This window comes from Oryctolagus cuniculus, chromosome 13 (genome assembly GCF_964237555.1).
Source record: "Oryctolagus cuniculus chromosome 13, mOryCun1.1, whole genome shotgun sequence".
In the NCBI taxonomy this organism is placed as follows: domain Eukaryota; kingdom Metazoa; phylum Chordata; class Mammalia; order Lagomorpha; family Leporidae; genus Oryctolagus; species Oryctolagus cuniculus.
This window is the reverse complement of record NC_091444.1, coordinates 24586850-24603837: the sequence shown is the minus strand read 5'-3', so window position 1 is coordinate 24603837 and position 16988 is coordinate 24586850. Positions and strand designations below refer to the sequence as shown.

The 16988-nt window shown below is 46.8% G+C and overlaps 1 protein-coding gene across 2 annotated transcripts in view; it reads left to right on the top strand.

Moving 5' to 3' along the window:
• Positions 1–16988, top strand: part of C13H1orf74 (chromosome 13 C1orf74 homolog) — a 132288-nt gene that overhangs the window by 28423 nt on the left and 86877 nt on the right. The window contains exon 3 of one of the 2 annotated variants that reach the window (XM_070055246.1): positions 1834–16874. The exons of the other annotated variant lie outside the window; for it this stretch is intronic. The gene's annotated coding sequence lies outside the window, so the exon portion shown is untranslated. Of the gene's footprint in view, positions 1–1833; positions 16875–16988 lie in introns of those variants that run through there. 2 annotated transcript variants of the gene reach the window in all.

Sequence of the window (16988 nt, the reverse complement as noted above, 5' to 3'; positions counted from 1 at the left end):
AGTCCCGGTCGGGGCGCCGGATTCTGTCCCGGTTGCCCCTCTTCCAGGCCAGCTCTCTGCTGTGGTCCAAGAGTGCAGTGGAGGATGACCCAAGTGCTTTGGCACCTGTCTCCTGCCATTAGATCAGCGCGGTGCACCGGCCGCAGTGCGTCGGCTGCCGTGGCCATTGAAGAGTGAACCAACGGCAAAGGAAGACCTTTCTCTCTGTCTCTCTCTCTCACTGTCCACTCTGCCTGTCAAAAAAAAAAAAAAAAAAAAAAAAAAAGAATGCATTGAGAACAGTGAGAATGGGAACATTTAGAGCAAAATCTATGAGATAAGGCTAAGGCACAACTTAAGCAAAATTAGCCTTAAACTTGTCATTACTGTACTTAAAGAAGGAAGATTTTAAAAAAATTACCCATTCATTTATTTTCAGACGTATTTCTGAAAAGTTTTCAGAAAAACCAACAGTGAAAGCTTTTCAAAATGATAAAAGGAAAAAGCAGTTTAATATGTTCAAATGCTTAAATAAGTTCAGGAGCATGTTTTTATGTACGTACATGAGGGAAAAAGTGATATAGATACCAATAGAAAAAATCAGTAAAATAAACTACCAGCTAGCCAATAAATTGAAAAAGACCATCTATAAAAATGTAGAAATAATTCATGAAAAGTAACCATAATACAGTGGAAATTAAAATAATTTGAGAATCATTTATACAACCATGCTAATGATTTTAAAAATGTGAATACAGGGGCCGGCGCTGTGGCATAGTGGGTAAAGCTGCTGCCTGCAGTGCCGGCATTCCATATGGGCACCCGTACAAGTCCCAGCTGCTCCACTTCCAATCCAGTTCTCTGCTATGGCCTGGGAAAACAATAGAGGATGGCCCAAGCCCTTGGGCCCCTGCACACACATGGGAGACCTGGAAGAAGCTCCTGGCTCCTGGCTTCAGATTGGCACAGCTCGGGCTGTTGCGGCCAACTGGGGAGTGAACCAGCAGATGGAAGACCTTTCTCTCTCTCTCTCTCTCTCTCTCTCTCTCTCTCTGCCTCTCTTCTCTCTGTATAACTCTGACTTTTAAGTAAAATAAATAAACCTTAAAAAAAAGGAAGAAAATGTGAATACAATAGATTGAAGAAAACGCTAACTTACCAAGTTAGACTCAAGTAGCACCATCAGTGTATGCATTAGCAGGCCTCCCTCTGAGGCTTACATCAACCTGCTCGAGAGCTGTGCTTGCCTCTCCTCATCATTTCTAGGTTCACTGGGAACCTGGGCTCCTTCTGTGGATGGTTATCTCCTGGAACTTCTGAGCTAGGCTGCTTGATAGACGCCAGCCCCCATGCTGTCCATGAAGGGATAACTGTAAGACAAGCACCTCTTTGCCGTATGGCCCAGTTGCTTGACTCTCCACAATATCTCTCGGCACAGACGGGGTTTTCAGTTATTTTGTAGGATTGGGGTAGGTAAAGAGAGGCAAAAATTCACACTGTATGATAGTCTGACTTTTCGCATGCTCGAAGAAGATAGCACTAAGAAGTTACACACTTTAAAGGGATTTCCTCTCAGTAGCTTAGTTACAAGTTCAAGTTTGCTTCTCTTGTCACTCTGCTGGCTCTGATTCTCAAGTTAGCTTTTGGGAAGCAGCAGCCTCCCCCATACAAGCTGCTCTTGCCTTAAAATCCTCCTCTGTACTCCTGATTGTGTTTTCTCAGCAATGCATTCCTTACGTCTAAGTTATTTATTCTGGACTCCAATAATGATGTGGACACTCTTAATAGAATAGATTAGCTCGGAATGGGAATACTGAAGCCTGGTTCTGTTCAATTTTTTTTTTTTTTTTTTAGGATTTATTTATCTATTTGAAAGAGACAGAAATCTTCCGTGTGTTAGTTCACTCCCCAAATGACCACACCAGCTGGGTGTGGGTCAGGCTGAAGCCAGGAGCCAGGAACTCCATCCAGGTCTCCCACATGGGTGGCAGAACCCAGGCACTTGGACCATCTTCTGCTGCCTTCCCAGTCCCATTAGCAGGAAGCTGGATTGGAAGCAGAACAGCCAGGACTGAACCTGTGCTCCAGTATGGGATGCTGAAATTGCAAGCAGTGGCTTAACCCTCACTACGCCACAACACCATCTCTGTGCTCTTCAGTCTTCCAGGCGTCTAGCTGGTAGCTGTTTAATCAGAAATCCACAGACATCCTGAGGGCAGTTCGTCCTCGGAGGTGATGCAGTGCAAGCTCTTCAGGAGGAAGAGAAATGGTTCCTTCTACATGTGCAAGCTCGCCTCTCTGCCGTGGACTCCCCACTTCACATTTGGGGCAGCTCGAGCTCTGAGTCCCCTTCAACGCTTGGGTTGCCTTGCATCATTGTAGTTGGCAGAGGGCCTGTTAGCACACTAAAACCTGAGTTGTGTTATGAGAGACAGTCATTATTGGCAAGAGATTTATCTTTGTATAGATGCTGTGGAAGTTGTCAGAATCACTTTGGAGCCACTTTTATCAAGACACAACAACAACAGAACAGAATAATAAATAAAGTAGGAGGTTGTAGAGCAGGGCATCTCCTGCATATGTGTCTGATAACAAGGACTGTTCACAAATGATTCTACCAGAACCGCAACCTTGCACAACCTTATAAAGAAAAATATTTCTGCAAGGATGTTTGCCCAACTGTCTGTTTAATCTTGGGACTGATGCCACCCTCGTTGCTGATATTTGTGGCCAAGGATTATGTTTCAAAATATCTCATCCAATCCTCTTCATTTTGCCTTTAAAAACTTCCCCTTGCTTTAACCTCTTTGAGGATGCACGTATCTACGATGACATGCATATTCCCATTACAGTGGTGTTCGGGGGTAAACAATTAATCTTTGGAGAATGTCTCTCTATTTGTTATTTAGTTTGACAAGACTAAAGATCTGAAAGCCCTAAGTATGGGGCACAAATAAAATGTGGATCCATTTTTGTGGGTCCAGTATTGATCAAGAGACAAGTGACTTTTTTTCCTAGTTTCATAAGAAGAATGATCTGATAGTATGCAGCCTCAGGCTTGGGTGGAGGCAGGAGGTATGTATGTATTATATAACATATGTATTATATATCTGCATCTATGTAATCTATCAGCACCATCTGTCTTCCATCTCTGTCTTCATCATCATCATCATCTCTATCTTTACCATCATGTACCTCTATCTATCTGTCTATCCATCTGTCTCCCTAAAAAACAACGTAATGTAGATGAGAAGGAGGGTCGTCCAGACTCCGACCTCTGGTTGGACTGAAAGATCCAACCTTGCGTTTTTCAGAGCTGCTTCATTCTTCATTTCCGATTCTGTCTCCTTGGGCCTGCCCGAAGATGAAGCGAAGCTTATTTCTAAGTCAAATGTCACAGTGGCTTTTCCCTTAGATCCGGTACTCCTTTCTGAACTTGAAAATTCTCTCCTTTTTAGGGTTCAGGTGAAATACTAACCTCATCCCTGCGGAATGTATGAATTGGCTGATAAATAGGGCACTGGGAACTCTGTTTATGATTATAAACCCACAATATTTATTTTTAAATGTAGTTATGTAAATTATGGCTACCAGAAGTCATTAGCGAACAAAAATTTTAAAAATGTGGCGCGTCTCTTCATTAGAATATGTTTCTGTGTCCTTTCCTTCTCATGTGTGTCATTTTTCTCATGTAGCCCAGGCAGTGGGGTCATTACCAGCTTTTTTCAGCTGGGAATCCTGCGAACCTCAAAAATAGTAAGTGAGGTCACTGGTGTTGGAGAGGTTGGCTCACTAATCCAACCAGGCTCTAATTTAACAGTGCCATTCTCTTCCTGAAACTGGCAGCTTTCCTTCCCGGAGGAACTGTCCTCTCCTGGCACAGCTCAGGTAAACCATCCGAATTATTCCACAGATGGCTTCACCTTCCAGATAGGAATCTCCTCCCGGGCTGCTTCTACACGTTTCACACAGCTCTGCGTCTGCCTTCCCAGTCTGTTTTATAGCCAGGGTGACTTATCGTCTGTGACAAAGGATCTTTAATTTGATGCAGTAAAATGGAGCCCAAACGGATCTCAGCAAAAGCGCTGACACATTCGCCTGCTCTCAGCCTGCTCAGCGGAGAGCGTGGGAGGGAGGGGCAGGCTCTGAAGCCAAATCACCAAGGCAGGTGGTTGGAGAGACGGGGCAGAAAGCATTCAGATTCTCTTCCATCGGTTTTATTAAAATTGTGATATAAAGCACTGAATAAATTAAAAAATAAGCGCCTTCATCCTACCACCAAATACAGAGTAGTTTCATTTTCCACGTGACCTTCTAGTTTTTTCCGTACACACATATCTGGTTTTCCATCTATTTTAAACATAGTGAGCTGAAATTATGTGCTTGTTTTTCTACTTGATACTATATTATAAATATTCTTCATGTTCTTACACTTTTTCTATTTCCTAGGTTTTCCCTTTTAGGTTTTTCATGCTCTTTCATAACAGCAGTGTATCACAATCTGCTTAATAATGTCCTTGTCGACAGTGTCATCAGTAGCCATGTGACCTAGCATTGCTCAGGATAATTATTAACATTGTAAGTGCAATGTAAACATAATTTAATTCCTGTAATAAAATGAGTACAAGTTATCATACATTTCAGTAATGAACTCAGAGCTGTGATAACTTTCAACCCTGTAGGGAAATTCCTTTATATAGGACACCTGTCCCCTATTCCCCAAGGCTGTTGCTCACCCTGAAGCAGCTGCTGAGTGGCAGCCTGGGGCAAGAGATTGGAAGGGACATTTGGATGCTGGACTGCCTGCATTTGAAGTCTGGTTTATCGCTTACTTCCAGTCTAAGTTTAGTAAATTTCCTAACCTAGTTCCAGCCCAGTGTCTTCCTCCGTAAAACGGCTGTCACGTAACACTTCCTCCGCAGTTATTTTAGGGTTATGTGCTCTAACATTTAGGCAGCACTTGATAAGCATCAGCTATCACCCGTGTTATAGCAACATCTGCAGTTTGAAGCATCTGCCCACTGACTTACTAACGGTTATGATAAATTTGACCCTCCCTTGGATCTGCAGTTGTGTGGAAATGGAGGAGTATCAGAGAGTCAGTGCATTTTGTCTGCCATAATTTTCTAAGTATACCCTTAAGAGGAAAAGAGAATCATTAAAAAAATCAGTCCCTTGGGGATTAGCTTTGTGGTACAGTGAGTTAAGCTGCAGCCTGTGATGCGGGCATCCCATCTGATCGCCAGTTTGAGTCCCAACTGTTCTGCTTTCCATCCAACTCCCTGCTAATGTGCCTCGGGGAGCAGCGGAAGATGGTCCAAGTACTTGGGTCATGCCACCCACGAGGGAGACCCGGATGGAGTTTCAGGCTGCTGGCTTCAGCCTGGCCCAGCCCTGGCTATTGACAGCCATTTGGAGAGTGAACCAGCAGACGAAAGAGCTCTTGCTCTGTCTCTTCCTCTCCCTGTGTAACTCTGCCTTTCAAATAAATACATAAATCATTAAAAAAATTTTGATCCCTTGGAAAGATTAAGCTTGTGGAACCCCTTCATTCATGGAATGATAGCAAAAGTTAAAATGTGTTAAACTTACCCAGCACAGCTCAACTGACAGAGTTCTGTTGAGCATGTGTGCCACACTCTGTGGGAGAAAGGTATCTGAAAAAGGCCTCACAGTGGGCCCCAAAGCATTCTGTAGGCCACTCAGCTCCTATTTAAGTCAGATAAGTAATGAAAATCATATTAGGACACCTATTTGGAGGATTTAAATGAGCTTTCTTTTCCTTTTTTTTTTTTTTAATTTAAGATTATTTATTTGAAAGCCAGAGTTACAAAGAGGCAGAGAGAGAGAGACAGAGACAGAGAGAGACAGAGAGGTCTTCCATCCACTGTTCACTCCCCAAATGGCAGCAGTGGCTAGAGCTGAGCTGATCTGAAGCCAGGGGCCAAGAGCTTCTTCCAGGTCTCTCACATGTGTGCAGGGACACAAGGACTTGGACCATCTGCTGCTGCTTTCCTAAACTCATTATAGGGAGCTGGATCAGAAGTGGTGCAGCTGGAACTCAACTGGTGCCCATATGGGATATTGGCACTGCAGGTAGTGTCTTTACCTGCTATGCCACAGCACTGGCCCCAGTGAGTTAATTTTCATACAGAATAGTGCTTGTTACACAGTGAGTGCTATAAAATTGTCTGCTAATGAAAGCATTCAATGTGGTAGAACCCTTACCTGGTTTTGGATGATATGATCAAGAATTTTTTATCATAAGGAGTATATTCAGAGGAAGTTAATTTTTAAAAAAAGATTTATTTATTTATTTTGAAAGAGTAACAGAAAGAGAGGGAGAGGGAGGGAGTGAGGGAGAGAGAGAGAGAGAGAGTTAGTTCTACCATTTGCTCATTCACTCCCCAGTTGGCAATAATGGCCATTGCTGGGCCAGGCAGAAACCAGGAGCCAGGAGCTTCATCTGGGTCTCCCATGTAGGTGGCAGGAGCCCAACACTTGGGCCATTTTCTGCTATTTTTCGCAAGCCATTAGCAGGGAGCTAGATCAGAAGTAGAGCAGCCAGGACATGAACCGGCACCCATATGGGACACCAGCATTACAGGCAGTGACTTAACTTGCTATACTACAATGCCAACCCTTAGAATTTAATTTTTTAAGTATTCATCAATGACTTTATTAAGTTGCCAAATAAAAAATAATTTCTATAAAACAGCAATAAAAACAAGCAGAAAATAGAAATGAAAAATAGACTACATTAGCATCAAAACCACCAAATTCTTAGTGATAAATTTAGTAAAATATGAGATCTTTTTTTTCTAAAGAAAAAATGCCATAACATATTCGTGAATAGAAATGAAAGAAGATCTGACTATTCCCTGTTAGTGAACTGGAAGATACTATTGTAGAAATACTAATTCTCCCCCCAAAATTTAGAGATCAATCACAATCCCACTAACGATCCATGCAGGTATGATTTTGTGGACGTTGACTTGATTTTAAAATTCAGGGGTAAAAAATAGTCAGGAACACCTCAGAGAACAAAGTCGGCAAATTTCTACTACGAAACCCTGACCATGGAGTAAACCATTGTTGGGACGGTATGGTGTTGGTGCCCTAAGATTCCCTAGGACCAAGACCACATTCCTCAGCTTGGAGAATTCATTAGAGGGATTCCTCATGGAGATGTACTCAAGCCTACAACTTACTGCAGTAAAAGATACAGAACCAGCTCGGCAAAGGGAAAAGGAGCATGGATGAAATCCAGAGGAAGTCGGCAGAAGGGTTTCCAGGATCCTCGTCCCGGGACCCCAGTGGACTGACAGAGGACTCGTCTGATCCCCCGGTGGGCTCTGACACGTGCGGGCAGGATCCTCGTCCCGGGACCCCAGTGCACTGACAGAGGACTCGTCTAATCTCCCGGGTGGGCTCTGACACGTGCGGAATGTCTGTCAGGGACCTGGAACTCTGGGTGCTTACTGAGGGCTCGTCAGGGAGACACTGTCTGGCGGGCACCCAGGACCCCCAGAAGGAAAGCAAGCAACCAACATAAATTATGTCGGTTGTACAAACAGCTCAGGTACAACTTGCTGCTCTGTCCCTCTTAGGAATTCAGGTTCCCAGGTATCAGCTGAAGACCGATGGGAGGAACTTAATTTTGTTTCTATGGAAATTCTTACCATTCATAGTTTCCCCACTTTCACAGACAGTGTTGCAAATGAGCATCTCCATGTAGTTATTATTATTATTAATTATTTCTTAACAGTTGCTTCAAGATAACACCCCTGGAGTGAGTTGACTGGAGCAGTTTTGCGAGCTCTTTAGTCCGGATAAGAAAGCTTTGCAGGAAGTGGGCAGGGAGGAATCAAGCTGGGGCTTAGGGCATTGCTACAGGAACAGGATGTCCAGGGGGTGAGTGGCAGAGCTGGAAGGCTCAGCGCTACTGCGTGTGATTGGTAGACAGCCACGGGGCAGTGAGGGGCAAAGGGCAATGGCTGGAAGCCAGCAACAGGACTCTTGGATCCATCTGCATCTCTCCCTTGAAATGCAAAGTTGTTTTGTCCCTGTGTGCCTGTTTCCTCTAAAGCCTTTCTCCGTGTCAGGGCCCATGAGTTCTTTTCAAACCTTAAATACCTTATGTGTGCCAAGAATTGCATTCAGCACCAGGGATACAACAATGAGTAAAATGCAGTCAGACCTTTCCTGTAGTTATACACAGATGCAGAGGTGAAGTTAAAGTGTGACGGGGCAGAAGCTGTGGCATGGGGGTTAACTGGTCACTCGGGACACCCACATGCAGTATCAGGGTGCTGGTTTTGAGTTCCGCCTCTGCTGTTGATCCGGTTTCCTGCGAATGCTCATCCAGGAAGGCAGCAGATGATGGCTCAGATCCTCGGGTCCCTGCCACTCACGTGGGAGCCTGGATAGTTTCTGGCTCTTGGCTTCAGCCTGTCCCAGCACTGGCTGACATTTGGGGAGTGAACCAGCAGATGAAAAACTCTCTCTCTTTCTCTCTCTCTCTCCCCCTCTCCCCCTCTCCCTCTCCCTCTCCCTCTCTCTCTCTCTCTCTATCTCCCTTCCACCCCCCTCCTGTCTCTCTCTGTATCTGCCTTCTGAAAAATAAAGTATGCTAAACTCAAGTGATAGAGAAAGCAAGCCCTGGAAAATGGGTGGGAGTTACCCATCCCAGCCTTGGGGGATGACGGCTGAAAGGGAAGAAGGTTTTCCTGGAGGCAGCAGTGCTGAGGCTGTGCCCTAAGGGCTGGGCTGGAGTGAACCAGGCAATGGGGAGAATGAAGGGTGCTCAGGGCAGAGGGGATGGCATGGGCCAGGCAGGTGGAAAAGACAGGGTGTCTGCAGAGGGTGACAGGGGGTTCTGTGTCCTTGGGGCAGTGTAACAGGGCAGGTGGTCATGACATGGCAGGAGAGGTAGCCAAGTATGTCACCTTGAAGAGGTCAGGATTTCTATGGGCCATTGTACCTGAGTGTGGCTTGTGTGCATTTCAGCCTCCACTCTGTCCTGATTTTCCTACAGTGTTGTACGTGCTTCCTCGAAGACTCAAAGTACCTTACTTTTGAGGTGACCACTAGTTGTCGCTGTTGACAGCTCGTCGCCCATGGTATCCTCGGCTGCTGGGACGGCGGGACTCCCAGAGGCCCCAGCGGCCTCACCTCTGCCAGGTCTGTGTTGGTCCCAAGGTGTTGGTGACTCGCCCGGGAGAAGGAGGCAGCCCTGGCTGGAGCCAACTCTTGCCACCAACTGGGTGGAAGAAATCCTGCAAAGAGCGGTGCACCACCACAACCAGCCGCTGGGCGGCGCTGCCACCCCTGCCGACGAAGAGGAGGCCGGGGAGCAGCAGGTTGGAAGAACAGCTGTGCTCCCTGTCCGTGGGGCAGGGCAGTTTGCGTCCACTCTGTTACCTGGCATCCAGGGTTCCACAGAACTGTTTAGGCACGGGGTGAGGGAGTCCTTGAAACCCTCCGCGCTGCTGGCCAGCCAGTCCCGGGCGTTGCCTTTGTCCTCTGGGCTTCAGCCCTCATGTTTATGGAACGCAGTGACCTGTCCTTGGTTTCTACCCTCTGGTTCTGGGTTATGCAACGCACCAGTGCATCGTCCTCCATGGCTTCTGGTTCCTTATCTTCCATCTCAGAAACTCCGTTCAGCCGCTGCCATCTGACTCTGGTACTTTTAAAGCATTATTAGACAAGCAAATGCTCCAATCCTTCATCTCACATAGTTAGCCGCTTCCCTCAGCACAGTTTTTTTTTTTTTTTTTTTTTTGTGGGGGAGGGGGTAAAAGAATCTAAAATTTATTCTGGCGGCAAATTTCCAGTGTACAATACAATGTTGTTGACCATAATCCTTATGCTGTTGACAGGTGGAAAGAAACACCATTCAGGCATATTAACTATTCAAGTTAAAGGCACTTCAAAAACAGCAAGTGCAAAATGATTCGGACCTTCTAGCTGTTTCTTAAAAGTGGACAATGCAGCCCGGCACCGCGGCTCACTAGGCTAATCCTCCGCCTGCGGCGCCGGCACACCTAGTGTCTAGTCCCGGTCAGGGCACTGGTTCTGTCCCAGTTGCCCCTCTTCTAGGCCAGCTCTCTGCTGTGGCCCGGGAGTGCAGTGGAGGATGGCCCAAGTGCTTGGGCCCTGCACCCGCATGGGAGACCAGGGGGAAGCACCTGGCTCCTGCCTTCGGATCAGTGCGGTGCGCTGGCTGCAGTGGCCATTGGGGAGTGAACCAACGGCAAAGGAAGACCTTTCTCTCTGTCTCTCTCTCTCTCACTGTCTAACTCTGCCTGTCAAAAATATAAAAAATAAAAAAGTGGACAATGCAGTTCCCATGTAAAACATGTCCTCCTAACCTTGGAAAAGAGCGACATTCTTACACCAAGACAGAAAGCTGTCTGTGCACACAAACTTTGTTAAACTTGCAGCTTCCCTGTGGTTAACTCCCTGAGGCCAGGCCCCCTTGTCTTCTCACATCTTCAGTATGACTCGATTATACACACGCACACACACACGCACACACACACACAATACAGATAACAATCCGAGCAACTGACTCGAACTGCTTCTTCAGGTCTTCCTCTCCCTATGAGGCTCCTGCGCCGTCTACAACTTGTGTTAAGTGAATTTGTGTGTTTTGCTCCTTCGTTCCGTGTCGGTGTAACCCTCAGGCCCAGCTGGGACCCTGGGAAAATGGAAATGGAATTTTCCGCCCCTGGTCCGTGACCCTACTGATACTTTGTGCCCTTTGACCTCAGTCTCCCCCCTCCCCCCCCCCCCCCCCAGCAGCCACCTGTCTACTCTCTGTTTCTGTATGTGCAAGTTTGACTTTTTTAGAAGAGTCTGAGACCACACAATATTTGTCTTTCTGTGTCTGGCTTCTTTCACCAGGAACATTTTCTGGTTCCATCCATGTTGTTGCCCATGGCAGGGTCTCCTTTATGAAGGCTGAATAGTATTCCTGTACCCATAATATGGGAATTTTCTTCATCTGTCAACGGACATTTCCAGATCTTGGCTGTTGTGAACAATGCTGTGATGAGTAAAGGTGCACAGGTATCTTTTTTTTTTTTTTTTTTTTTTTTTTTTTGACAGGCAGAGTGGACAGTGAGAGAGAGAGACAGAGAGAAAGGTCTTCCTTTGCCGTTGGTTCACCCTCCAATGGCTGCCACAGCCGGCCCGCTGCGGCCTGTGCACTGCACTGATCCGAAGGCAGGAGCCAGGTGCTTCTCCTGGTCTCCCATTCGGGTGCAGGGCCCAAGTACTTGGGCCATCCTCCACTGCACTCCCAGCAGAGAGCTGGCCTGGAAGAGGGGCAACCCGGACTAGAACCCGGTGTGCTGGTGCCACAGGCGCCGGCCACAAATATCTTTCTAAAGTGGTTATTTCATTTCCTTCTGCTAGGTGCCTAGCTGAGTCATGTGGGAGTTCGATTTTTAATTTCTTTAGGAATCTTCCTTTTTAGTGTTTTTCACAATGAGCTTTGCAGTCTGCATTCCTACCAGCAGTAGCCAAGAGCTCCCTTTTCTCTACAGCCTTGCTGACACTTGTCAGCGCTTGTCTTTTTGATGATCATTGTTTCAACAGGTGCGACATGATAGCTCATCGTGGTTTTGATTTGTATTTGCCTGATGAACACCTTTTCACACACCTGTTGGTTTTTTATTTCTTTTTTGGATAAATTTTGGTCTTCTTATTTTTTGCTATTGAGTTGCATGAGTTCTTTATGTAAAATGGATATTAACCTCTTAACTGACATGTGGTTCACAGTCTGTTGACTGCCTTTTTATGCTGTTGTCTCTCCATGTTGTGTGCCTCAAATACATTCGTATATAACAGAAAGGAAAACTGCAGGCCATGCCAAAAGGCAATTAAAGGTTTAGTCACAAAAGAAAAAAGAAATCACCCGAAGTAGACTCCAATATGACACAGATGCTGGAATGATCAGGCAGGGAACTTAACGTAACTATGACACTATTGTTATAGATTCTAAAGAAAGCAATACACAACAGACAAGACTGGGTAGGTAGTGTTGGCAGAAAGAAACTCAGCAGAATTATAGGGAAAGGCTAGATAGCAAATACAAATCAACATAATGAACGCCTTTAATGGGATTATCAGTAGACTCAGTGGTGTTAAGGAAAGAATCAGTGAAACTGAAGATTAGTCCACAGAAATTACCTATACAAAACCATGAAGAAAGAGAGGGGACAGACACCATAGCAGAACAACTAAGAATAGTGGGAAGATGTTGGGCAGTTCAACATACACTTAATTGGGAGGTGTATGAAGGTGAAGGTGGGAGAAAGAACAGAGCAGAAAATATGTATGAAAAAGTAATGTCCACTCAGAGAAAAGCTCAGTGATTGCCCAGGACTGGAGGAAGAGACAGATGAAGAAGCGGGGCAGAGAGGGTCTTTGGAGCAGGGAGGCCACTGGTGCTACAGTGGTGGATATGGGTGGCAGACATGTCTGAACCCAGAGGACATACAGCACCAGGAGTGAACCCTGACACCAACTGTGGATTTCGGGTGGAGATGTATCTGTACATTCATCAGTGGTAACAAACGTGCCACACTATGGGGAGAGTTCAGTAATGGGAGAGACAGTGCAAGTGTTGTGGGCTGCGTTGAGACAAAATTAATATCCCAGGCTCTTGCCTTTTACTTAGAGAAGAGTTCTAAGCACAGGCACAGACACGGCCTGCAGCGCGATCAGGTTTATGTACAGAGTGAGAAGAATACACAGGACCGTGAGGACCACTTAGGGAGAGTGGCCAGGAAAGGTACAGGGAATTTCACACCCTGCTCTGCTTGTCCTGGGTCCATGAGGTGAGGAGAGAGAAAAAAAAGAGAGCACCTTCCCCTTCCCCAGGCTTCTTATTAGCTTCAGGAAGGGGAAGAGGTTACACGGTACTGCCCCAGGCCCCAGGCAAGGGGAGGTGCCTCTTGGGGAGGGGTCATCTGATTGTTGATAGGATTACATGGGGTGGGACAGGTGTGGCCTCCAGCTCATGAACTTAATCTCCCTGACTTCCCACATCACATGTGTGGGGTGGGGGCCTGTAGGAACTCTGTACATTCTGTTCAGTTTTGCTGTGAAACCTAAAGCTGCTCTAAAAGAATAAGTTCTATGTAAAAGATAAAGACCCCCGCCACCATCACCACTTTTACACCTGTCATTACTTTTGGCTCTGGGTCTGTGTCCTCCTCTGGTGTGTTCTGGAGCTGCCACTTCTGGTGTTTTTGGCCCTCGCCATTGGGGCACTAAGTCTTCTTATTCTCCCTTTTGCAAACATTCTCTTTTCTCAGCTGCCTTTTCCTTTTCCATTTCTCCCTTTTCCATCCCAGGCCTCTGTGCCTTCTAAAAACTAGAGAACTGAGAGTAAGAATTGCTGAGACTGGGGGACATGTAGCATGGTGGGGCTACCCTGACTTTCCTGCTGTTCTCCTTGAACTGGCGACCCCTGGGGTGGGATGGAGAAGTAGGGGTGCCAAGGTGCTGACGCTGAAGCAGGGTTGCTGGCGAGACTGTGAACCACCACGAGCGAGGTATCAGAGTGGTTGTGTTCTCCTTTCCCCTTCATACTGCTAAGAGGTTGGGTGTGTGCACCTCCCTTGAGAAGTCAAGAGAGGCTTCTGGGACATGCTGAGCTCATGTGTCCCGAGACTCCGGGTTGGGCATGCATGAGGAAGAATGTGGTTCCTGGAGAGTTCCCTGCGCAGGAGGCATTGCCTGGAGGGGTGAGGAGTTCTACCAAATCACCCTGACAGGGGAATAGGAGTTCACCGTGAGCCAAGGGGAGCTGTGGCCAATAACTCAGTTTTCAAGGACTGGTTAGAAGCCTAACATATGCTGACTTTTTTCTCTAACAACTTTAGAGCCGTGGTCTCCAAATGAGAAATGTAGGAGGAATTCCTGGGGTGTGAGAAGAAAATATTGAAATTTCTACGTATTTTTATATTATCTATTCAATATTTATATTTCTGTATATGTTTTCTGTTAGTAAATATTGCATGGATATGTTATATAATAGTAACTTTATATCTGCTAGAGTTATGCTTCATGCCTTAAAGTTTTTAAAAATTTATTTGAGGGATCGGATGTGGTGCAGCAGATTAAGCTGCTGCATGAGATGCTGGCATCCCATACTGGAGTGCTGGTTTGATTCCTCACTGCTTTGCTTCCCATCCAGCTCCCTAATAATATGCATGGGAAAGCAGTGGAAGATGGCCCAAGTGCTTGGGCCCCTGCCAAGTGGGAGATCTTGATGGAGTTCCTAGCTCCTTGCTTTATCCTCCTCCATCCCCAGTGGCTTCAGCCATTTGGGAATGAACTAGTGTGTGGAAGATCTCTTACTATCAAATAAATTAAATAAATCTTTAAAAAAATTATTTGAAAGGCAGAAAGAGACAGAAACAGACAGAGTGATCTTTCATTTGCTGGTTCACTCCTCAAATACCTGCAACAGCAATGGCTGGGCCAGGATGAAGCCAAGAGCTAGAAACTCAAACTGGATTTCCCATATGGGCAACAGGGACCCAACAACTTGAGCCATCACCTGGCCTCCCAGAATGTGCCTAAGCAGGAAGCTAGCAGCAGGATGGAGCTGGGATTCAAACCTGGCCACTCTAAAATAGGATGCAAGCATTTTAAGTAGCACCTTAGAGTGCTAGGCTGAATGCTTGCCCTAGAAGAACACACATATGCTTCATGATGGTTTTTATGATTTAATGGTGAAGTGAGTTATCAAAAGTTTTGGAGACTCTGACTCAGTCATTTGAACCTTGCCATATAATACCTTAGTCCGCTTTCTGTTGCTTTATTGGAATATTCTGGACTTAGTAATTTTTTTTTTTGACAGGCAGAGTGGACAGTGAGAGAGAGAAACAGAGAGAAAGGTCTTCCTTTTGCCGTTGGTTCACCCTCCAATGGCCGCCGCAGCTGGCACACCGCGCTGATCCCATGGCAGGAGCCAGGTGCTTCTCCTGGTTTCCCATGGGGTGCAGGGCCCAGGGACTTGGGTCATCCTCCACTGCACTCCCTGGCCACAGCAGAGAGCTGGCCTGGAAGAGGGGCAACCAGGACAGAATCCGGCGCCCCAACTGGGACTAGAACCCGGTGTGCCGGTGCCGCAAGGCGGAGGATTAGCCTAGTGAGCCACGGCGCTGGCCCTAGACTTAGTAATTGTTAAAGAAAGGAGATAAATTTGGCTGAGAAGCCCAAGTGCATGGCCCTGGCATCCGGCAAGGGCCTTCTTTTTGCATCATAACATGGTGTAGGCTGTCTTGTGGAGAGACACAGCAAACCAACCAGAGAGAGTTGCTCTTAGACAAAAGCTGCTCCTGCAATGGCCAGGCGTCCGTTAACCCATGAATGGATTCATCCATCCAACAAGGGGAGGGACAGAAGAGGCCTTGTCGCTCCCCCTCTTCGTGGAGGAATGACACAGGACCCTGCGCTGTTCTTTTGTCTGCTCGGCCCTCCCTGGGTTTGCTGCTGGTTCTTCCCGGGTTGGCTACCGTCCCTTCCACCTCCGTGGAAGGGCGGTTCCCCCTGCCGCTTTCCCCACTTCCGCGGGGGAGCGGCACACCGCCGGCCGGCTCTCTCGGGGGCTGCTCAGATGTTCCTCATAGATGTTCCTGGTGCATGTTGTCTCTCTCCTCCTTTATAGTCCTCTTCCGCCAATCCCAACTCGGCTGCCCACACGCCGAGTACGCTGCTCTCCTCCAATCAGGAGCAGGATCAGCTCCTGGAGGTCATCACTCAAGTTGGCAAGAGGCAGCTGCGTAGAAGCTGTTTCCTCCTCTCCCAGCGCCATATTGTGGGAGAGCAGATGCATAGAATAAGTCTTAATTCCAGTAACTTAGTCTAGCCCGAGTTGCTCCCAGTTGCTCCCCACAGGCCTGGGACTCTGAAGGAGAGGGAATGACAGTTTCTTAAAGAGGAAATGCAAGGAGGGGAGAGGCCTAGGCTGTCTTGCCTCCTGGGGGAGCTGTGAGCGCGTAGGGCCTGTAGCTGACCAGCAGGAATGCGTGCTGTGGCGTGGTCAGCAGGCTGCCGGCTCAGGAGCTGTGTCCTTCTGCTCTGTCTCCCTGCTTCTGTGGTGGTTTACAATGGAGACAAACACTGCTGTTGCCTAACAGATTCCAGTTTTGTTTGGAATGGTGGCGTGCCCAGTTGAAAAGCTCATTTCTCAACCTCTCATGATGGGAAGAGTGGTCAGACAGTGTGGCTCTGGACCGTGAGATGTGAGTTGAAGTCCCTGAATAGGATTTCCCAGGATACTGGTTTTGTGTGTGTGTGTGTGTGTGTGTTATATTTTTGTATTTCTTTAAACTTATTCATTTATTTTAAAGGAAGAGAGATAGACCTACAATGTGCCATCTGCTGATTCACGCCCCAAATATCTGCAAAAACTGGAGCTGGGCCAGGCTAGACAGGAGCCAGGAACTGAATCCAGGTCTCCCATGTGGGTGGCAGGGACACAAGTCCTTGGGCAACATCACCTGCTTCCTCCCAGGATGTATATGAGCAGGAAGCTGGAATGAGGAACATAGCTGAGACTCAAACGCAGACACTCTGATATTGAGTGTGGGCCTCCCAGTTGTATCCTAGCTGCCGTGCCATATGCCCCCTCCCATGTTCTTTGTCGGGAGTCAGCCGATGTATGTCTTTTGCCCTTCATTGTCCTCTTTCTCTTGCCCGAAACCCTGGATGATGTTGAAGACAGAGCAGCTGAGAGCGAGCGCATAGTAACAGGGAGAAGGACAGACGGCTGGGTGGAAGGACAGAACAGGCCCTGGACCCCAAAGGCCCTGGTCCACCTCACCCAGAGATTTTGTTTTAGGAGAAAAAATAAAGTCCGCCTTGATTCAGCAACTGTCTTCCCTTGGTTTTCTTTCTTTTTTTTTCTTTTCTTTTTTTTTTTTTTAAGATTTATTTTATTTATATGAAAGGTAGAGTTACAGAGAGAGAAAGGGAGAGAGAAA